Genomic DNA, 23,311 nt, shown 5'->3' with positions numbered 1-23,311 from the left:
ACATGCTTATACTTATACTTTTAAGCCAATCTGTCATTTGTAATTGCTTTCATCGTTTTTTTTCCCCCTTCTCTTCTTTTGTTTGTTCATAAAAAGTAGTAGGGCACACACTGTTAATCGTGGGTGTTGCTGGATGTGGGTGGAGGACATGACAGGCAGGATGAGACATGTGAGGGACGAGTATGATGAATGGGACAAGAAGATTGCCTGTCATACTGGCAGGATCTGGTGTTTTTATCACACAACAGCGTTCTCATACGCTAAGCCATGCGAGCTGCTTTTGCTCTATGCGTAGGCAACATAAAAAAAACCCCATGGTACCCACACAGACAACGACAAAGCGTTACATACTGTGAAAACACAACATGTTGTCAGATATGTATGATTTTAAGTAATATTTTAACTATTTGACACACAGTGTTTTCCTTGCATGTTGGGCCTCTTTGTTCGGATATACACGCTCAACCACATACCACAATGTATATAAATCAGACTCTGTTTAGAGTTGATTCGGAACATATACTTTAAGTGTTGCATGCAGGACTGTAAAGAGACCTCTGCGATGTCCAAGGGAATGAGTTTTTTTTAAAGCTATATATTTTTGTGTAACCTAAACTGTATTCTTTTTTTGTGTCAAACTGTCCTTCAGATCTGCTGAATGTTTATCAGCGATTTCAACCTGTAATGAGAATCCAGTGTTCTATCATCCTCTACAGTCCTGCCACAGTTTATTACGTGTCTGCATATTCATTGAGACTGACACCAATACAAGAACTCAGCTGAGAACAGGGTGACATTGTTAAACTGATTTGTATGAAGTTGTGTTCTCCTGGCACAGAGCAATTAAAAAACATGAACGACTGCATATGTAGTGCAAGTAATCTGAAATGGTTTAACAAATGATGAGTGTGTGACCACACAGTCTGTCAGGATTGGCTAAAATTTGATGAAATAAGCTACACTGCAAAAGATGCACTTGTCAAATGGATACACCTTAATGTCATTAGGTCACATTTAGCATTTCACAGGACAAATTTAAATAATTTTTAACAAATGTGAGATTTGACAGGTTCAGATCTGCTTCTAGCTTGTGCACATACTATATGTGTGTCTGTCTGTACAAACTCTTTATGTGGCTAAATATTTCTTATATGCTACATACATAAATAAAATTCAAACATGTTTCTTTTTTATGTCATTTTATATATATATATATATATATATATATATATATATATATATATATATATATATATGTATATATATATATATATATATATATATATATATATATATATATATATATATATATATATATATATATATATATATATATATATATATATATATATATATATATATATATATATATATATATACAGTGAGGGAAAATAAGTATTTGAACACCCTGCTATTTTGCAAGTTCTCCCACTTAGAAATCATGGAGGGGTCTGAAATTGTCATCGTAGGTGCATGTCCACTGTGAGAGACATAATTAAAAAAAATAAAATCCAGAAATCACAATATATGATTTTTAAACTATTTATTTTTTATGATACAGCTGCAAATAAGTATTTGAACACCTGTCTATCAGCTAGAATTCTGACCCTCAAAGACCTGTTAGTCTGCTTTTAAAATGTCCACCTCCACTACATTTATTATCCTAAATTAGATGCACCTGTTTGAGGTCATTAGCTGCATAAAGACACCTGTCCACCCCATACAATCAGTAAGAATCCAACTACTAACATGGCCAAGACCAAAGAGCTGTCCAAAGACACTAGAGACAAAATTGTACACCTCCACAAGGCTGGAAAGGGCTACGGGGAAATTGCCAAGCAGCTTGGTGAAAAAAGGTCCATTGTTGGAGCAATCATTAGAAAATGGAAGAAGCTAAACATGACTGTCAATCTCCCTCGGACTGGGGCTCCATGCAAGATCTCACCTCGTGGGGTCGCAATGATCCTAAGGAAGGTGAGAAATCAGCCCAGAACTACACGGGAGGAGCTGGTCAATGAACTGAAAAGAGCTGGGACCACCGTTTCCAAGGATACTGTTGGTAATACACTAAGATGTCATGGTTTGAAATCATGCATGGCACGGAAGGTTCCCCTGCTTAAACCAGCACATGTCCAGGCACGTCTTAAGTTTGCCAATGACCATTTGGATGATCCAGAGGAGTCATGGGAGAAAGTCATGTGGTCAGATGAGACCAAAATAGAACTTTTGGGTCATAATTCCACTAAACGTGTTTCGAGGAAGAAGAATGATGAGTACCATCCCAAGAACACCATCCCTACTGTGAAGCATGGGGATGGCAGCATCATGCTTTGGGGGTGTTTTTCTGCACATGGGACAGGGCAACTGCACTGTATTAAGGAGAGGATGACCGGGGCCATGTATTGCGAGATTTTGGGGAACAACCTCCTTCCCTCAGTTAGAGCATTGAAGATGGGTCGAGGCTGGGTCTTCCAACATGACAATGACCCGAAGCACACAGCCAGGATAACCAAGGAGTGGCTCTGTAAGACGTTCTAACTCAAACTCCATGTTTCTCAGCAACAGGCCAGAAACCTGACTGATCTAGAGAAGATCTGTGTGGAGGAGTGGGCCAAAATCCCTCCTGCAGTGTGTGCAAACCTGGTGAAAAACTACAGGAAACGTTTGACCTCTGTAATTGCAAACAAAGGTGACTGTACCAAATATTAACATTGACTTTCTCAAGTGTTCAAATACTTATTTGCAGCTGTATCACACAAATAAATAGTTAAAAAATCATACATTGTGATTTCTGGATTTTTTTTTTTAGATTATGTCTCTCACAGTGAACATGCACCTACGATGACAATTTCAGACCCCTCCATGATTTCTAAGTGGGAGAACTTGCAAAATAGCAGGTTGTTCAAATACTTATTTTCCTCACTGTGTATATATATATATATATATATATATATATTTTTTAATAACTGCATGAAAGTTGCATTTAAAGGCTTTTTGACAGCTCCACTAAAAGACAACATACGTGGCTCTACCTCTATCTAGGAAAAACAACACTACCGCCAGATTTAAAAGAGCTATGACAAGAAGTTTGTCATGGGAAATACGTTTCTTAAACTTGAGATTAAAAAGTCATTTGCTGCATCGTCATGTCTGCTCCCGAGTGCACTCTTTCCTAAGTAATTTTAGAAATAATCATTCCATTCTCTTAACTAAATTTCAAAGTTTGAAAAAAAAAAAACCCCTAAACTAAGCACATCTGCAAGTACATAATTAAGAATATCTGATTGCTGGTATCTGATCACAAACTGATTGAATAAGGCTTTTGTCCCATTTTGCTATGACGTCTACATATCTCCTCAATCAAGTCACTTTTAGCAAGCAATGCTTTAGATATCTTTAGGCAGCCTGTCTGCATTTTTTGCTGTGTTTGTCAAACTGCCTCCTTACTCAACATGATATTTGCAGGCAGACAGCCAAGGCAAGGTTAGACATTAGCTTCAGTAAAAACATTTCCACACTCTTTTGGCAATAATATATTTACGCTTTTCTTAAAGTAAAGATTTGGCAGAAAATTCCACTTTTGAAGCCAAAACAGGATTTTTCATCATCTTTGGAATTTTTCCAGAATAATGTCAAAGTGATACTTGACATGATTTTGCAGACTGCGACACCCATGAGCACTTAAAACATTATTCAATAAACTACAATTTAAACACAAAGCATTAACACTATTAGGCCACTAATGTTAGAAAAAGGCCTAGGATGCAAGTTTGGGAAAGTCCCTCTGAGACTAGGTGATTTTCCTAATGGCTTTCAACGATTCCTTCCAAAACTCAACTCTTGCGACAAGCTTGGCTGCAATTTGTCTGCCGGTTCTTTCAGCATAATGTAACTTATATGAATGTGTCTATTGTGGAACTTGTGAAAATATGATTTCAGTGAATAATGCTGAAATGTGTAGTTTGAATGGTAAAAAACAGCTTTTGACATTTAAACATGGTTAATAGAGTGAAACTGTGAGGTATAATCCCATCACACATCACAGTAGTTCACAGACGGAACCAGGTCCAACCTGAGTTAGTGTTGCCCCTCAGCTGACATTCCAGACAGAATAACACTTCTGTTCCATAAACATTGCTTTGTTGCTTTAAAGGAAAGAATTGTAAAATTTATTTCAACTTTGGACACTTGCCCAACACACCAGCTGTCGGTGTACACTCTCACATCTCATAGTGTGGTTTGTTTGTAAAGGTCAGCAAGCATGGGTTATGCGAACTCATTGAAGCTGGCTGATTGGTGCCATTATTCATAAAGCCATTAAAGTGCCAAGATGTGTGCCATTGGAGCAGAAAGAGCAGCAACAGCGTTAGCCTGTGACTGAGAGACTCTGAGTGCGTCTGCTTTTGGGCCACAGTAACTCTTAATAGGATGTAATCATTTGAGCATGAAGTGCCTTCATGTGCTCCAGAGGCTCTCTGCTTTATGTGAACTGGAGTAGGGGATGACGTGAGTGTACTCATGCCCAGGCTAAAGGGGAGAGCGGAAAAGAAAGTTGCATCTCAAAAGTGACTTACAGAAATTAAATGATGCATATGGGGAAGTGACTGGTTAAAATCTATGTAATCTTGGTGCAAGTATACCACTATTGACTGGATGGCGTTTAGTCATACAATTAGGTGCAGCAAGACGACTTAAAAAATTTTTAAACAGAAATTCAGGGCACTGTGGACTAAAAACCTACAAAGAAAACCAACTGCTAAAAGTATTTAATGATGATGAGTTTTGTTTTTTCCATTGCATAAATTGGAATCATTTGTTTAGCATTTAATGCTACTGACAATGAAAAGGTTTAATTTTACATGCATTACTAACTCAATGCTTTCTGCAAGGTAATAAAAAAACACTAAATTCTTAACAAGACTTTCAATAAGACATTGCTCCATAAAACCAAGCTGACAATAAAGCAAACAAATAAAAATGTAAAATGTACGTATGATCTGGTTATTGACCAGCAGGTCATAGCTTCAGGTGGTGCATTAAATCCTTGGATGAAGCTTTTGCATTCAGAATATTTGGCATTTAGATTCCATTAGTGCATGCATGCAGATCTGCTCCAGAATTACTTGGCTGGTTTTTTAAAGATTTTCAACAGAATTGGCAATACTGCTAAGACGTCTATGTAAATAATAAAGATTTAATATTAATGCAATACTCTCCTGAGGTGACCTATATTATTATTATTATTATTATTATTATTATTATTAGTAGTAGTAGTAGTAGTAGTAGTAGTAGTAGTTGTAGTATTAGCAGTAGTAGTACTAGTAGTAAGCACAAGTGCTTAGGAGTTGAATTGGAAGTTTCCTGCTTAATATATCTAATACAGCTTGTAGTCCAATTCTTGTAACTTAAGCTAATATTGCAGGAAATACTAGATAGCTACCATTTATTCATCCTCACTATGGTCTCAGTTATTATCCTACACTGAAGCAGCTAGAACAAGTTTATTTCAGCATGCACAAGCCTGTACTCTGCATGTTTGAGTTTGTCACAGAAGGAAGAGTTTGAAAGAAACCATAAGTGTATCCGCTTTGTTGCGGGATCATATTGAATGATCTGTATGTAGTAATTAGTATTTTTGGCTGTATTATCAAGAACCTTTAAAATAATATGCGTTTATTGTTCATTTATATTTTTACACTGCTATTTAATATTTCTATTCTATTCTATTTTATTCTATTCTATTCTATATTGTATTTGCAATTGGCACAAAACAATGACATCAGAGTATTCTACTATAAGTTTCTACTATGAGTATTCAACAATAAGTCCTTTTTTCCACAATAACTTGGATTTGAGCTAGTCAACATAATAGTCTAGATTGTTTTGCATGTGTTTTTAACAAGAAACCATCTAGAAGCCTCACCCAGTTTTCTCACATGGTCATGTCTAAACCTGTGGGATGTCTCTGCTTTCTCCAAGGCAAATTGAGAAGGTTTTGAGCCTATTTACATGACATAATCTATCAATATACAATCGACTTAGGTAAAAGTATATACATATATAGTTAACTTGAGTTAATTAAAGAAATTGGGCAAGTCACCAAAACATCAAAAAGATCAAAAAGGTATGGACATTTTGAGCTGTAAAGATGAAATAAGGCAACAATAAAAGATCATAATCTAGCTCGTTTCACTTTCATTTACATTATTGTTGACGAAAATTGCGAAGTGTGTAAATATGCTGCTTTTTTTTGTTTTCCTCTGCTGGTCAGTGCTCAGACATGTTCAAACACACTGAGTGAGCAGCAGATCAACAGTAAAGAATGTCAACTATGTGGAAACAAGTAAAAAAGTTCTTTGTCTTCATTTTATTTTTCTGTATGCAGTACATTTAAAAAACAATAATTTTTTTTAATTAGTAGTGAGTGATTAAACTCTTATTATTATTATTATGATTATTATGATTATGATTATTATTATTATTATTATTATTATTATTATTATTATTTTAATGCAAATCTTCAGTAGAGACGATATTGCACAACCTTATTTTCTACTAAATGCAAGACAATAAACCTAGGGAGTTACTTACATATGGTGGTAGTCTGCGCTATCAATAAAATAGACACAAAACAGTAATAATAAATATAATCATGAATAGCCAGAAAAGATTATAAATAGAAAAGAATTTGAAAGAATTTGATGTTATGCTAAAGCATTTGCAAATGTAAATATCTTACTTTTCCATCAAATAAAATGCCTGCTCTTTACTCTTATTTTATAATGTATTAAGTATCATATATAAATGTCAGACAAGGAGTGCCAAAAATCTTAATGTTCATCAGTGTAAAATTTTTAGTAAGGCTTGTGTCAAAAAAGGAAATTTTTAAATGTTTACCAGAGGGGAAAGGGATATTGTGAACATGAGAAAACAACACGTTATTTATTTATGTTCAATAAGCAATTCATTCTGGTCAGGGCTAAACAAACACTGGGTGCAAACCAAGAATGCATCCTGGATAGGATGCCAGTCCATTTCAATTCACAATGCACACACATATTCACACCTCAAAGCAATTTCGATGAGCCAATTCTCTCATTTGAATGTTTTGAGATGGCAGTACTAAAAGAATGCAAAAGAAAGGCCACACAGACACTGGGAAAACATGCACAGCAACTCCAAAATTGACACTTGAGCTCTGAAAAGCAATGATGAGAATGGCACCACTAAGCCAGCTAATTTACTTATTAGCTTTAAAATCTTTAAAATGTGATCTTTACATCTTTTTGATGATGTCCCCAATTTTTATCAAAATAAAATTCTAACTAACTAAAAAACAAAAAACCAGAACTAACCAACAAATTAGGACATTAAAAAGTAGGTCCAAATTATATGGAAACCTGACCTTGACCCCAATGTAAAACTTCTCTAAATTTTTACAACAAATCTGGAGGCACATAGTTCTTATTTCAACCCTAATGAACACCTTTAGAATGCTGGCTGTACACCAGCTTTATTTAATATTGCTCTTTTTTTTGTAAATAAATAGACAAATTCTTACATTTATGGGCATCCAATATCTACTTCCCAAAAGAGTGGAGTCTATTATAGCAGCAAAAGAAGGGGAGGACAACTCCATATTAATATCATTCCTCAGGTGCAGGATATAGGTACATATAGGTGGCATGTACAGGTGTATGCTTATAGCCATAATGTGTTTTTCATTATAAACCTTTTTTATGTGTTAAATATAAGAATTCTGTTTCTTGTTTCCAATTGAAAATCAGTTGTGGTGGTTTCAAGCTACTCGGGAGCATGATTGAATCTCTCTGAATTCTTTAGAAGCTGTGGCTTTAGCAGCTGTCTCAAAGCATCTCATATGCCTTTGTAGCTTCGAGACATATTTAAATTAGAATGCACCTATTTGGCTTCAGCCACTCGGTTCAAACTCACCACGCAGACAGCAGGGAAACAGGTATCCCTTAGCTTTTTGAAGATTCTGTATCTGTTTTAGGGAACGGCAACTGCAAAGGACTGACAGCTTTTCCTCCAGATCTGATATCAAGTGTTAAAGCAAATATGTCTGTGTTGCATAATGTTACTGTTGCCAGGTAACTAGCAGGTAGTGCTAGTTAGCAGGATAGTTATTTTTGTGTCATAATCAATTTTGTACCAATTTTACATTCTCTCAATTATTCTGTATTTAGGTAATGCTAAAAGAGCGAAAATAATTAAGCAATGCTAGCTAGCTTTCGATTATAATGCCAGCTCACTAGCTGGGTAAGATTAGCTTAGTATACCTAGTAACATGATTTACATCAGAAGTGTTTATAATCATTTTATGCAGTCCCAAACTTTAGTTAAAATAAAAAATTGTTACCTGAAGGCATTTTATCATGTATAATGAAACACTGCTATATTATTTCTAGATAATACATAGCAGTTCACACTGGATATAGTATAGCCATAATCCCATTTGACTTCAGAAACAATGAAACAAAAATGTTTTTTTTTTACGAAAAAGGTCAACATACTTCATAATTTGCGTACATACACTTGCGAATTATAACATATTGCATATAAACGACATCATGAAATGCCATGCTTTCAATCAAACCACAGACACAAAAAAATAAGAGGTTTTATTCACTTATTTTCACTTATTACTCTTAGTTTAGTAGTGTTATCTCATGTTTTTAATCCAAGTTAAAATTTCATAAATACTTGTGGCAAGTCAGTGCAGGTCCAGATTTGAGCTGCTAACTCGACTCCTTGTATTTGGTTTAAAGATAAATCAGGGATGGAATAAATGCTTGGGGCAGAATTTTCTTCTATAAAAAGTTTGTAATATCCTCTTTCCATTCCATACCAGTTATCAAAGTCATCCCATGTAATATGCTGCTGACACAGTTTGGACATTTTGCAGACTTCACTGTCCTTGATTTTTACAAATTGCAAAAATCTTGGTCTAATGATACAAATCTCCTGGCAAAAAGTGGCCTATTTCCTAGGCCTATAAGTACTCTGACATTTGTTGCACTCTACATTGTGATTCATTGTGTAAAAGTAAAAAATGTATAGGTAACATTGTTGAATATATGAAACTTTATGTTGAATTAAACCACTGCTCAAACAACAGTTTTACAATAAGAAAGGTTATAAGAAATATTAGGTGCAGTGTTTTTTACTAGGGAAGACCATTTATAATACAATAACAATTGTTTAATAACATAAATAACTGTATCTATCTCTATTTGTCTTGCAATCTGGCTTAATGTAATGATTTTCTCCCTGGGATAACCGTTTCTAATATTCACTACATCTACTGTATCCCACAATGCCTTCCAGGAAAAAAAAAACACCAATCGACTTCCAAATGTCTGATCTATCTGTGTTTTTAACTGTAGAATAATAACCAGTACTGATAATGTGCACATCTGCTGTCTTTATGCTGACTGTGCATTGCTGATGCAGAACGTCTCCAGGTTATGTATGTAACCCTGGTTCCCTGGGGGAATAAGACGCTGCATCAACAATGCTTTGGGAACGCTTCCGCATTGTCCATGCTCTGAATCATGTGTTTAATCCGTCCAATGGAAAGCGCGGCATCACTAGCGGGGTGACGTCATGACCAGGAAGCTATAAAAAGCACATGGAGGAAAGCCGACGCTAGCTTCTGTAAGAGAGAAGGAAGCGCTGCAGGAATGCTGAAAGTGTGGCATGGAGACGCAACGTCTCGTTCCTTCAGGGAACCAGGGTTACATACTAAACCTGGAGATGTTCCCTTTCAGAAACTCGAGCTGCATCAACAATGCATTGGGAACAAGAGTCCAATACCGCCAGACTGACCAATCCCAGCCTAGTGTGTGTGGGCACAGCTAGGCCGAAGGACAGATGGGCCAGGAGTGGCAATGAGGTCAAGGTTATAAAACCTGACAAAGGCCAGCGGGTTGGACCAGCCCACAGCGTTGCAGATGTCCTGGACCAAGCCTTAGAGGCTGCCATACTCCGGGTCGAGTGCGCTATGACCCCGAATGGAACAGGGGGACCAGAGGACTAGTAGGAGGATGTCATTGCGTCGATATTCCACCTGCTTAGTTTCTGCTTGTTCACAGGCAGGCCTCTCAGCGGAGGGCCATAGCAGGTGAACAGTTGTTGCAACTTCCTTTACGGACTCGTCCTGTGGACATTAGTGTCCAGCGCTCGCACTGGGCACAACCAGTTGAGCTTTTTCTGGTCTGGGGCTTAAAAAAGAGGAGGATAGAATGCCTGAAGCCTGATAGGTAGTGGGACGACCGGGGGCACCTTAGGGATGTAACCCATTCTAGGGTACAGAAAGGCACAACCGGTTGAGCTTTTCCTGGTCAGGGGCCTAAACAAGAGAAGGATAGAATGCCTGAAGCCTGATAGGTAGTGGGATGACCGATGCCACCTTAGGGATGTAACTTGTTTTAGGGTACAGAAAGGCACTGGCCATGCCTGGAGTAAACTCCAGAAAGAAGGGGGATACAGAGAGGGCCTGTAAATCCCTTACTCTCATAAGAAAGCAAATGGCCAGGAGGAACACAGTCTTGATCGCACCATACACTGAACAGATGCCATCTTGCAGCATATGACCTCCTTGTGGATGTTGCTCTGAATTAGAGAATGGTCTCTACCACCTTAGTGGAGAGACCGGAATCTCAGAGCCATGCCTCCTTAGGGGGCCACAGCCACAGCCTCCACTATTTTGGGTGGGGGTAAACTACTGTTCCTTAGTGGACAAATCCGCTGTATGCCAGAGATCCTGGACTTCTTGGCTGACCGAGATGTCTCCCACATCCAGCTCTCGCAGCAGGTTAGCCTGATACGCCTGCTGCACCACCATGGTGACCTGCTGAGGTGTAAGCCTAACCCAACACCGCCGACGTGCAACACAGGGGCTTGGTGGGCAATGTCGGGGGCTTAAGAGATGATAGCTGGCCAGCATTTGCTCAACCCAGTACATCGACCCATAGCCGCGTTCTTTCAGCCCCAGTGGAGTACCTGAAAGGGAACCTTGCTGTTTACATTTTCTAAACTTGCTATTAGAAAAGAAAGAATTATATAATTGATAGATATTTTTTGAAGGCTACTGAAAATCTGTTATCCCATAATCTTTAGGAGTGAGTGGCCACCAGAGAGATAAAACATCTCACTTCCACAAGCTATTCAAATTGCAAAACAGATTTTAGATAACACTTTTAAATTAGTAAATTTGCAATCTTTGAATTAAAAAAAGAGTATGCAAACAAGTACTTTTGATCATGAACTCTCTGTGTGCACTTTGGGATTCCTCTGGGTTCACTGGTTTTCTCACAGCCCACAAAAGCATGCCAATAGGTTGATTAGCTAAATAAAATGGCCAATGGTGTTAACCTGGCTTTCCATTAAGGGTATATTCTTGGGTAATGACCAGTGTTTCCTGGATGGTCTCTGGATCATTAATAACCATGACCAGAAATATGCAATTGAAAAGTACTAAACACGAAGAAATAAATGATTGATTAATGGTAGAGATGACATTAATTTTTATTTGAAAGAAAAATGGGACGCTTTGTGTAGAATCTTGCCGGCAGTGATGTCTAGTGTTTTGGTCAACTTTGGTCAAATTTTATTCCAGATTGTGTTTCATTGTTTAGAATCTGTGCACTTTAGCATTTTTTAGCTACCAATTACAAACTATATATTCCTGAACAAGCATATTTGACTCAGTGTTTTTTTTTTCATTACTTCTTTTTGACATCTTTACATTGTGAAATATAGCATAGGGAAAAGGAATAGGCAAAGAGGGGCTTGTTTGCTAAGTTGGCCTGTTTTTAGAGCGCAAACTCATTTTACAACATCTTATATAGTTGGATATACTGTGTATGGATATGCTTGTGTGTGAGTGTTTGTAATGTAACTACAATCCCTTAAGGCCTGAAGTACAAAATTAAATGGCAAAGATGGTCCTCTCTTTTAAAGCAAGCTATTTAAAACTACATTTTTGTGTGTATTAACTAAACAAAGGCATCATCATTGATTTTGGAAATTATATCATGCCAACAATGACAGAAAGGACATCAGTGTAATGTAAATTTTATGTATTTTGACATACACATTAACAGAATAGAGAAGATCCAGCAAACCAGACAGAGTGAAAGAGTCTGATCTAAAACATTTTTTTTTAGCTATACTTATATAAAGCAATAGTTAATCAAATCACCTAACTGTCATTACTAAGCAGAGTAACAATAGCCAGTTAGGGGATTAGCATAATATGTTTGGCCTGGTTTTTGTACTTCAGGTTTGGTTATATTGCACGAAGTGCTTAGCTTTCATTGGTGTGTAAATGTTTTTGGTGATCTTTGTTTTTTCTTCTCTGCTAGCGAGCTAATAGTAGGTGGTTTAGTATTCATTAAGTGGTTTGCAATACATATAGCCATACATATAAGAGTAAAATTCCATTATTTTTATATGTATTATTGTACTATGTATGGTTATTCTAAATATTTGAATATATATTATATGTTATATTGATAACATATATTGATATATATATTGATATTATATTGATATCCTCTTATTTATGATTGCATAATATTTAATTAAAATATAATTGTACAGCGATTTAGTGACCTTTAATAAGAAACATGTAGCTGATCCATATTTGACAAAAGTTTTTCAAATTGGCTTTTTTTTTTTTTTTTACTTTTTTCCCCCTTTTCTAATATAAGACATGACATGACATGGCAGAAATCAAAGATCACCACTGTCCAACTTTGGGCCTACTTTTGGCATCTCTAAATCATAAATATGTGGGTTTTGCAGTGGTAGTTCAGTGGTTTTGGAAGGTTGTGAGTTCAAATACAAGCATTGCCAAGCCACAGGGCCCTAAAACTTGTTTGCTAAGCTGACAAGCATCAGAATAATTCTCATAAGTGAAGGCAGAAACGGCCTGAAATTGTATTAAAATAACATCTGTTTGTCCTTTGGTAAGGTACATAAAAGTCATAGTCAACATAACATTTCACATTTCATGACATACACAAGCTATAAAATTGGTGAATACATTCAATTAATTCATTGGCTAATAGTAGCTAATAACAAACTGGAGAATTTTAGTTTAATGCCTTTATTTTGCAAAAAATTTTTGACTAATGTTTTCTCCGTTATTTGTTTTGTGAACAGTGGAGGCAGGTAATATTTCATATTTCTTCTGCATTAGCTAGCTTCATTCTAGGCAACCACTTACTATGGCCCTGAGCAGAGTTGGCTCTAATCACCAAAGTTTCATTCTGTTATTTTGTTATAATGTCCACAATAAATAGCTGTATTAATCTATATTTGTCTGTTTGACTTGTCTTTTAATATTATACACAAGCAACTGTACATCGTGTTTGCAGCTTTTAAACATGTGAAGTAAAATAAGAACTACACATTCAGGGTTTCACATGAGTTGGAACAAAGAATGAGCAAACTACTGTATCATGATGCTATATGCTATTATCAATAAAGTGAAGTAAGCAGTACAGGTACTTGTCTTTACTTTCAGAAGGCTCCAGCCAACCCCAGCAGTCCCATCAGTCACTGGCTACATGTTTAGCCCACGCTCAAGCTCCCGTAACACGTAGAGCCCCTCTGCTGAGTCAAAATGATGAATCACACAAAAGCAGTTAAGCAATTACAGCGCAATTTAAAGTTCAGCTGCTCGCAAATTATCGCCTGACTCTAGGAAGAATGTGAAGAATAATAAGAGGAGACTCTAAAAGAAAATAAAAGTCCCAAATGACTGATTCAGAGGAAAAGCTTCTCAGGAATGCGCCGAACTTTCTGACCCACTCTGTCATCTGAATGGACGAATGGCAGAGCATAGAACTCATGGGCATCTTTGCTCATGTGTCCTACAACAGCCTTCTGTCTGGAAAGAGAATGGTACGTATTTTAGGGTGAAAACAGAGTGCTACTGTGTGACCCAGATTACTGATAAGTGGTTGGCCGTCCCTGTTCACGAGCAGCATGCTGCAGCAGGGAATCGAGAAGCCTGGGGTTTTACTGGATCATAGATGGGTGATGCAGCTGGAGGGGTTGGGGAAGGGGGGTGTTACTGCATGAGACAGTGATTTCCATTGTGGTTTTGTTTGATTTTTCCAGGAAGAGGTGCAGTGTGTGTTTGTGTGTGTGTGTGTGTGTGTGTGTGTGTGTGTGTGTGTGTGTGTGTGTGTGTGTGTGTGTGTATGTCTCAGGCTGTCTATAACATTCACATTTAGCTCAGTATCATGCTGGCACACAGAGATAATGTGTATGGTACAATCATCACCACAGCAGCCATACAGAGAACTTGTTTTTTTCATTCAATGATCTATACATATGTATATGGTTTGTATGTGTGTGTGTCTGTATGTGATCATCTCTTATTATGCAGTACTGCTGTTCCTTTTTCTCTTGCCATAAATTCTGTATATTTATTTCTAACTTGGCTATATTCCACTGGTATTGCAGCTGTTTACTCTGCAGTTAATCAGCCATAACTCACCACGATGCTCTGTCAATGAAGCACTTTCAAGTTATAAATCAATTAGAAAGTCCTGTGTTCTTTAAAATGGAAAATACTTCAATTTAATGTCTGAAATAAAGACGTGTGCTGTTTGACCTTTCCAGGAGACCTTTTGATGGTATTCAAAAATACCTTTCTTAAAACCGTAAGGTTGCATATTCCATATTTATTTATTATAAATGTATTTATTTATTTCTTATAAGTCAGCAGGACAGCAGAAGGAATTTTTTGTTTTTGCCAAACATACATAGAATTTCAAATTCTGTGCATAAGATGAGCTAGTATGCACTAGGGAATTGACATTTATCACATGTGCGTATGCACAGTGGTACACAATGGATAATGCACTGTCTACATTGCTTTGCTCAAGCATGGCCAAACAGGTTTACATATTTATTCTGTAGGAACACTTTTAAATCATTATTTGGGTGCTTTTATGACTAAATACAGTAGTACATTATGAAATTACATTATAAGCAGTTTTAGCATGAAAACCAAATGTAGTAAATGGGAATGTAGTATATTTTTGCACAAGTGATATGAATGCATACAGAACACCATGACTCTGGTCATAATTGGTTTGGAAATGTCTCTTACTTCTCATTGAAATATGCTCATGGCTAAAAACCATCAGTAGAATGGACCTGAGTGCACATGAGGATGATTTTAAACTCTCTAAACGTGTGGCAACTTTCTGGAAGATCAACTAAAATTACACTGGGCAAAATGAAATTAACAGATGAGTCACATATAATTTAAATCAAAGATGTGTCTGCATTTCTGTAAAACACTGTGTTCAATCTTTCTGTCTGAAATCTTGAAGCGTTTCATCATGCCGGTCAATCTTCAGGTGTGCATTTTACATGGTCATAATTTTGCTCCTTGTTATGGGCACCATAGTCAGCAATTACTCTGTCAGTTATGCTGAAATGAATGACATGTGCTTGATTATCAGTTTATCTGCAGTAACGCTTTAATACCACTATATATATATATATATATATATATATATATATATATATATATATATATATATATATATATATATATATGTAGTTAGGATTAGTTCTAAACATACATACATTCACATGCACAAAAACATTATAAATCACCTTCCATGTGTAGAAACATTAAGAAACATGCACACACACACACACACACACACACACACACACACATATATATATATATATATATATATATATATATATATATATATATATATATATATATATATATGGATGATTATTGCACGAATAAGGAGTTGACGGAAGCATTCGAACTTTGCTGTGAGTATGGCATCGAAAAGTTACAATGGCAGTTTTTTAAGACTCTTCCCGGTATAGATTTTCAACAATATTATAAAAATGATTGACATGTCGATTGCCTTTTGTGTTGAAAATTTTATAGGAAATGTCTTTAACTAAATGCATCCCAAGCATATTTTCTCTTTGTCTTATATTCAAGGGTATGGTTTGTCTTTCTATGTCTCTATTTGACTTGTGGTGTTTTTTGAAAGGTCTGAAATGTCATCAAGATTCATGGCTTTAATGTAAACAGACACCATGCAGTCAACAATATGCTCCAAATATATCAAACTTTCTGATCACTTAACAATTTCCTATTGTTAACGGGCCTGTGGTTTTGCCTTTCTTGAAGTTGTATATAGAGTGTAGACATGGTATCGCTGCACCCGTCTCCCCTTCTGTCTCTCTCATCACTAAGGCAGGCTTCCTGACTCTGGTTGCTATACATATGGTCCCCATCTGCTGTGGCCGGTGTGAGATAGCTTTTTTTTTAAAGATAGTTGGCTTTATAAGTGTGTGTGATTTAACCTATTAGAAAAACATAATCCCTTGGCTCCTATTTGTGAGTATGCTAGGAGACTTGATTGTAGCATGTGGGCTGATATTGAAGGTTGTTGAATGTTACATAGAGAAGACTACCATTACAGTACAGCTATCTCACAAGCCCAAATACCAGCTTATACTATGAAGAAATATTACTTATTTATTTTTTCTTGTGTCATTTTAACTGTGTTGTTCTAGTGACAGGGCTGGACAAGCCCATTTGGATTAGCGCAGAATGTGCAGTAGTTTGGGTGACGTTCCACACAATGCCGATAAAGTTACAAATGAAGTGAGGACGTACATTACTCCGTTTGGAGCTGTGCACTGTAAGAAAGTCTGGGAGATGTTTTTCCATGCATATAGCCAGACAGCAAGTGTGTGTGTGTGTGTGTGTGTGTGTGTGTGTGTGTGTGTGTGTGTGTGTGTGTGTGTGCATAGCAGGCTTGGCTCTACTTCTCTTTAAAATAGATTTAAATACATAGTGTGAAACACTCTGAGGTCAGTGGCTGATCCACACTCAGCCTGGGAACGCTAGGAAATGTTCCTGTCTCGGCCAGCAGTTCTTCTCCTGTGTGTTGGACTGCCGCATAGCACAGGCTTGCATTTAGCCAAGAAGTGTGTGAAGAGCCAATAGAGAACAAGTTAAGCAGTGCAATTCATCTCTACTTCCATATGAATCATATTTTTGAGGTTCTTGCCCAAGCCAATCTGAATTTGAACTGGAACATTGTACATGAATCTACATTTTTGCTAAAAAGCTGTCCTTTAGGTCCTATTATACATTTTGTTCTTTATTGCAATATTCAATTACACTTTGACATTATTTTTGGGCATGGGTTCCACAGCAATCCAACACACTCTTCAGCTGGTCTACACATGTTTATTCATGTGATAGGTGGTCCATAGCTTTGTTTAGCCTGCATTTAATGAACCATAGTACCCATAATTTGACCATCTAAACATATAAAGTTGATTTATAGGAATTTGCTAGCTTTAATTTGGAGATTCTTTAAAGACTAATAAGCTGAATTTTCTTTACTAATGTTTTGAAGTGGTCAGTTTTGTCCACAGTTTGACAGAGCAGTTTGAGAAAGCTATATTTAAATACTTTATCAACCTTATACAAAAACAAAAAACAAAAAACAGACATTTGCTATATTGTGTGATCTATGATATATTAATATTTCTAAATATATATATCTATATTTCTATATATCTACAGATCTATGAATATTTTGTTCATGAATATCTTCATTATTGAATCTTACCTGACCAGGTAGTAGTGGAGGGAAATGTATTGATAAAGTATTGGTATATAACACCATATTTTCCACCAAATATACTGTACTGTATATATAACAGGCTTCAACTGTATAACAAATGATAACTTTTTGATACCAATTATAAAAAAGTTATTTAACTAGAATGTTACTATGAATACAGCAATTTTTATGATTAAAATAACTTATCGTTCATGTTTTACCCACATCTACTGTCCAAGCTGTGCTGTTATACAGAAATAATGCACACTATTCAGTTTAAAAATTCCCCTGTACTGGGTATCAACCAGAATATTCTGCAATCATAAACATAAGTGTGGGTTAAAATTAGCAAAACACAAACTATTAAGTACCAAAAGAATGAATGAACAAAGAATTATGGAAATGGACATACACTCACTGAGCAGTTTATTAGCAATACCTGTACACCTACACGTTAATGCAGTTATCTACTCAGCCAATGGCAGTAGTGCAATGCAAAAAATCATGTAGATAGGAGCCAGCAGATGTGTGGATAATCATCATCCTTCAGAATCTCAGTGATTATGAATTTATCATGGCTGTTGGTGCCAGATGGGCTGGTTAAAGTATTTCTGTAACTTCTGATCATCTTGGATTTTCATACACAACAGTCTCTGGATTCATTCACTGAGTTGCAGTTTTGTAATGAAGAATGGCCTGACAGGAGGGCCTATAATTGCAATTATACAATTGTGGTGAGCAATTAAAGCATCTCAGTATGCACAACACTTTGAACCTTGAAGGACACTGAGTTACAACAGCAGAAGACCACATCATATTCAATTATGTCAGCCAAGAACAGTAAGCTGTGGCTGTAGTGGGCACAGGCTCAGTAATCCTAGACAGCGAAGACTAGAAAACATAGCTTGAATCTAGGTTTCCATTAAAGCACACAGATTGGTCCAACAATATCTATGGACCCAACATGTCTTGTGTCAACAACCCAGGCTGATAACAGTGATTTCATCAGATGGGGAAAGTTTTTGACCCATTTTTGGCCTATTAATACTAGCAATCATCAATGAAATGCAACAGCTTATTTAAATATATTTGCTGAAATTGCAATTCTTCATAGTCCGTTGAGTCATTGGATCTGAATCAAATAGAACACATTTGGGATGTGGTAGAAGTGGAATATGCAGCATTAAAGTCCCCCTGAAAAATCCGGAAAAACAGTATGATGCAATCATTTCAACATGGACCAGAATCTCAAATGAGATTTTGTGGAATCCAAGACATGAAGAGTTGAGGATGTTCTGAGAGCATTGAGAGACCCTGTACAGTATTTGTGTAGGGTTTTTTATAAAGTGCTCAATGAGTGTATACAATGACAAGACTTTGAAATGAGACAAAGTCACAGAGGCACCTTAAAAAGACAAACTAATGAGGAACTAATAGTAAGTAGATGCACTTAAGCAAAACACTAAACAGTATAGAGCCATAAACCAGTGATAAGACAAGGGTAGAAACAAGACTCAAATCAAAACAAAGCATGACAGGAAAACAAAACAAGGCGTGGAAGCAACACATGCTGAGACTCAATGCACAACGAGAGGGGAATTCATCAAATAATAAAAATTTTAGTTTGCTGTTGTGCAAACCAACAAAACATAACATTATACCTATAGGCCATGAGAACACTGTAGACAATGAGGCACCTTACAAATCAATTTCCCTTCAATTCAAGTGCTTTGCTTCAGGCTCTCTCTCTATTTTTCTCTGTCACACCACAGTCAATGAAATGCCTTTCTTCAAAAGACCTAATTATTCAGTGGAAGTGTCATTAAGGACCTCCTCAAAATAGTTACTCTGGGCCCATAGGCTGTTGTCCAGAATGAGTTCAGAAGACGGGGTGGACTTAATGCACTGTGTCAGTGCTGTTACAGTCAGAATAGTCAAGACTGGAGAGAATAGTATTCACTGATATATAAAATAATTACATGTAAATTTGATTTGATTACCATCATATATTTTTTACGTTTCCATTTAATATTTAGATTTTGGTGAATGGAAACTCACAAACGTTAAGTGTACATTTCTCACAGTTTGATCAGATTTTGGATCATTCCATGCTTTAGCAAATAAAATAAAAAAAAATAAGGCTCTTTAGTTTTTAATCAGATACCATCTTTCAGAATGTCTGTGGTATTTCTGGGCCATTACATCATCAATACAGAGAACAGTTTAACCTCACAGCGATCAAATAATCAAATAATTGATGTCCTTTAAACAAAACGTATAATTAAAAAAAATAATGTATCAGTACATTAAGTTAAGCTGAAATTAGGTGAAGGCAGCACCTTTCTTGAACTGCAATGAAATATTTAAATACAAGTTTCTCTTTTTTCACTTTTACACGTATAAATGAGGAACATGTATTTCACTTGTAGTGGTCAAAGTTATATATGATATAAAATGTAAAAAAAGTTCAATAGACTTTCCTCAGGCTTCCACATAAATGTAGAGAGAGAAAACGTGATTTCTTATGGGAAAACAGCCACAATCTAGTTTCTACATTTTCTTTGGTAAAAGAGAGCTAAGCCAGGCTGTTCTTATGGACAACAGTCAAATGTGTTCCTTCATATGTAGACTTTACAGCCTGCTGTAATTCGAACTGCTTTACCTCAGGAGTAAGATGGAAAGGTTGTATGATTGTGGGGGTTGGGGGCTAAGAGAAAGCGTGTGTGAGAAATGCCAGCTGTACCACCCGCTGCTTTAAATGTTTCAGGCTGCGCTGGAGCCTAGCACCCTCATTCGTCATGGAGAGCCTAGCTGGACTCCTGGGGAGAGATTATAAGGGTGTAAGTGCTCTCACCATTTATGCTTTTAAAAATGTTTTATTTGCTCTCTACTATTTTAATTTATCTGCTTCCAGGGGAAAACAAAGAACTTTAGGGAGATGTTGCATCACTATAAATAGTACCTGCTTGCTAGAATGTCAGTTTGACTGAACAAACAAATCTTTTAATTATCTTATCTAATGTTATGCATTACATAGATGGTTACTTACTACCTGTCAGGTTATTCTCATTGTGTAAAAAATGTTCTTGTTCTCTTTATTTGAAATATCCAACATATGCTTAATCTCTGAAGTAAGCATAATACACAATATTGACAATGTACAAAGATATATAGTATGGATACCTGACTGTCACACCTACATATGTGTTAACTTTTGACACAAAGTCTAAAGCACAAAAGGGTGTTAATGTATGCTGTAACATTACAATGTTTCTTTACCTGTACACCTGTATATGGGAAGGTTGATGATGAAAGTCAGTAGGAGTAAGACAGAGTACATGTGTGTGAATGAGAGGGAGGGCAGTGGAAGGGTGTTGTTGCAGGGAGAAGAGGTGGTGAAGGTGGATGAGTTTAAGTACCTGGGGTCAACAGTGCAAAGTAATGGAGAGTGTTTTAGAGAAGTGGAGAAAAGAGTGCAGGCAGGGTGGAGTGGGTGGAGAAGAGTGATAGCAGGAGTGATTTATTATAAAAGAGCATCTGTAAGAGTGGAAGGGAAAGTTTATAGGAATGTGGCGTGAAGGTTGATATATCTGAGGGGGTATAACATGATGGACAGGCATCCAGTAAATCTTTTTAATGTATAATGTAGTTAGTGGACTAGCAGAAATTGAATACCCATAATGCATTGCATTGTCTGGTTTGAATTGAGTGCAGCTTTACTGAGTAAGTCAGCTGGAAAACACAGCAACCTTCCTTTAGATTTCTCAGATTTCTTACAAATGTAACGTGATTAATTTATTTCTATAGTCAGATTTTATGGTCTAGTTGCTTTATTGTCCACAACTTAGATACGGGTCAAATAGCTAGGTATGTAATGCATATTTTTATACGATGATCAAACCCATGTAAGAAGTAGGGAGATGATTTTGAGCTGAGTATTAAAATATATCTAAAAAAAAAACAGACAGTTTAGTAGCCATGGCAAAAAAAGACCTGTCTCCTGAATAAAACTGAGAACAGCTATAATGCCATATAATACTGCAGTATATAATCTGACTGGTTATCACACATAGAGCAGCATCTTTTTTAGTAAGAACTGCAATGTTGTGTGCTTTTTTCTGAATGAAATTTGGCCACACACATACATGCGCACACACACACACACACACATACACTCACACTTACACACACACACACACACACACACACACACACACACACACACACACACACACACACACGCACACACACACACACACATGCGCACACACACACAGAGAGTTTGGCTTGTATCTTCTGATGGATATCCTTTATATATTTGGCTGTGGTTTGTAAACAGTGAGGTGTGGTTTCGCATTTCTAAACACCTGAAATCCCTCCCATACCGCAGGCAAGCAACCCACCCTGACACCCCAGCCCTGTCTCTATGGCAACCATGGACTAATACTTCAAGGTTGTACATTTCACTTACCAATCAAAAGATGCTGAAAGATGCTGTCCTGAATTTCTGATCTATAACAGATCAGCCCTTTGCATTGGACACTGAAGCTCAATTGGAAAGAATTATAATGTGTGTGTGTGTGTGTGTGTGTGTGTGTGTGTGTGTGTGTGTGTGTGTGTGTGTGTGTGTGTGTGTCTGTGTGTGTGTGTGTGTGTGCGTGCGTGCGTGCGTGTGTGCGTGCATGCGTGTGTGTGTGTGTGTGTGTGTGTGTGTGTCTACTGCCAGCAGACTATTTTCACCTCTAGTCATATCTGAAATTGTGTTTACTTCACAACTGTAAATGAAACGGTTTAAACCAAAAAGCTCCCTTGTTGCCTGGGCAGATAGAGTCTTGGTTTTCTGTCACATCATAATTTAAAACACAACTGGCTCCATCAGGAGAGGAAAGAGTACATAACAGCACTGGCGGATATAATTTTTTTATGACTACGGTTGTTTCAGTGTATTGACATCAAGGTTAGTTACGGTGTATGCTAAGATTGTTTACCAGAGTAAAATGCATATCTATCTATCTGTTTTTTTTAAAACCAAGGATACATTTAAGTATTGAAGTATATGGAAAAACACCTTTGTACAAACATTTTATTATTCCATTTTCATTAGAATTTGACCATGCTTTTAAATGATTAAATTCGATATTGCCGTGATATTTTGAGTTTAGGTTATAATCATAAAATGTTTAAACCATATCTTTATTTTTTTATGACAGGTTATGTTCAAATGCAATTGAGACAGTAATGCAGAAAAGCAAGTGGCTTGTCTCTTCATAGGTTTAGCTTTATGTGCTGAAAATTGGTATGGAATTCGATTGTGCGGTAGCATAATAAAATTGGGAAAAATGTGGCAAAGCACATCGACTTTAAATCAGCTAAACAAATTCAGATTGTGAGCTGAAAAGAATTGATCAGCTTAAACAGTTTGTTAAGAGCAAGTGATTACAATTGTATCCACTGTCAAAGGCAGGCACATACTGTTCTTTACTGTAATCGCTGTGTGTTCTGAAACATAATAGCGTTTCCATTCACCTTGTCAAAGAGTGCAGATGGACAGCAGTTAGCCCTGTCTTTGAATAACGATACGACTAATGGTTCAGAGCTCTTCTTCTATGTAGATATACATCATAGGGTCATTAGTCATTACC

The 23,311-nt window shown here is 36.6% G+C and overlaps 1 protein-coding gene across 2 annotated transcripts in view; it reads left to right on the top strand.

Annotated features, from left to right (window-relative positions):
- The window catches only part of btbd11b (BTB (POZ) domain containing 11b), a 67,716-nt gene that overhangs the window by 24,002 nt on the left and 20,403 nt on the right, over positions 1–23,311 (top strand). The gene's annotated exons all lie outside the window — the stretch shown is intronic.

Source organism: Silurus meridionalis, chromosome 13 (genome assembly GCF_014805685.1).
Source record: "Silurus meridionalis isolate SWU-2019-XX chromosome 13, ASM1480568v1, whole genome shotgun sequence".
Classification (NCBI taxonomy): Eukaryota; Metazoa; Chordata; class Actinopteri; order Siluriformes; family Siluridae; genus Silurus; species Silurus meridionalis.
This window is presented reverse-complemented; position numbering and strand designations above follow the sequence as displayed.